At 42.3% G+C, this 1,209-nt stretch overlaps 1 pseudogene; it reads left to right on the forward strand.

The window, feature by feature from the left end:
* Nucleotides 1-484: 484 nt before the first annotated feature.
* On the forward strand, nt 485-627 carry LOC117695632 (small nucleolar RNA SNORA17; annotated as a pseudogene).
* Nucleotides 628-1,209: the final 582 nt, after the last annotated feature.

Consider the following 1,209-nt stretch of genomic DNA (forward strand, 5'->3'; position numbering starts at 1 on the left):
TAAAGTATTGAAATAAAAAAATTAAAATGAAATTGCATTAGGAAAATAAATACTGTGAAGTGTTCATCCCTAAATGAGGTATCTTTTACCTCCTCCCTACCCCAAGTATTGGGGAAAGTTGTACAAGAGGAAGCAGAACCAGAAGTTGAGAAGAACTGCTACAAATCACTGTCTTCTGTACATGACACAGAACTGGAGCTCAAACTCATAGTAACTGTGGGTTCCTTTGCAAGGATTTCTTTCTTTATATTTAATTGAATTTATAATTAATGGATATGTATGTGTGCATGGTTTGTATATGTGTTTGAGGTGTGCTTGTATACAACACTGAGTTTGTGGCTCAGAGGTAAATCTGTGGAAGTTAGTTTTCATTTCTTTGTGAATTCTAGTCATTTGAACACAGATTATTAGCCTTGTGTGGCCCGTACCCACTGAGCTATCCTGCCTGCATTTTCAAAAATCTCTTTTTGAAAATGAACATGACTTTGCCTCTAGAGGAGTTACATGTGTAACTCCTCTACTATACTGCTATGTCACATTTGTGTCAGTAGGTGGCAGATTGGAGAGAGGCTATGGTGATACTCTCAGTGTTTTGACCTATGAACATCTGATTAATATCCTAACATTCCCTGAGGAAAGAATAAAGCAAGCCTGATACACTAAAAGTCTGGGTCCTCAGGAGAGCTCAAGCCAGAAACTAGAAAAAGCATGGCCTAGGACCATGAGTCCCATTGGGGAGTAAAGCCAAGACAAAAAAAAAAAAAAAAAAAAAAAAAAAAGGGGGATGTAGGTAGGCAGGGTAAGGAGTGAGCCAGAGATGACTACCAGGCTGGCACCATACAGAGATGACTACCAGGCTGGCACCATAAGGCCCAAACTGGGAGCTTGCCTGAAAAGACCCCTGTAGCCTCCAGCAGCTACTGGAACCAGGTTTACCTGAGAGGAAGGCTGGGAATAAAAAGGGAATGGAGGGCAAGAGAAGCATGGGGCCAAGACAACATATTCTGATCAAGGCCCGAAGTTTAATATTTTGCTTTCACATATAAAGAGGAAGCCCCACCCCCAAGAGTCTCTTCTCCAGTGGCTGAGTGAGGGGATAGCAGCCAGAAGGTGTCAAGGCAAGCTCAGAAGGCAGTCCATTCTTCTAGCTCCTGTAGCAGACTGCAGGGCCAATACCTCTCAGGTCCTACTGTTGTTTGGTCTATTGTG

The sequence above is a fragment of the Arvicanthis niloticus genome, chromosome X, assembly GCF_011762505.2.
Source record: "Arvicanthis niloticus isolate mArvNil1 chromosome X, mArvNil1.pat.X, whole genome shotgun sequence".
Lineage (NCBI taxonomy): Eukaryota > Metazoa > Chordata > Mammalia > Rodentia > Muridae > Arvicanthis > Arvicanthis niloticus.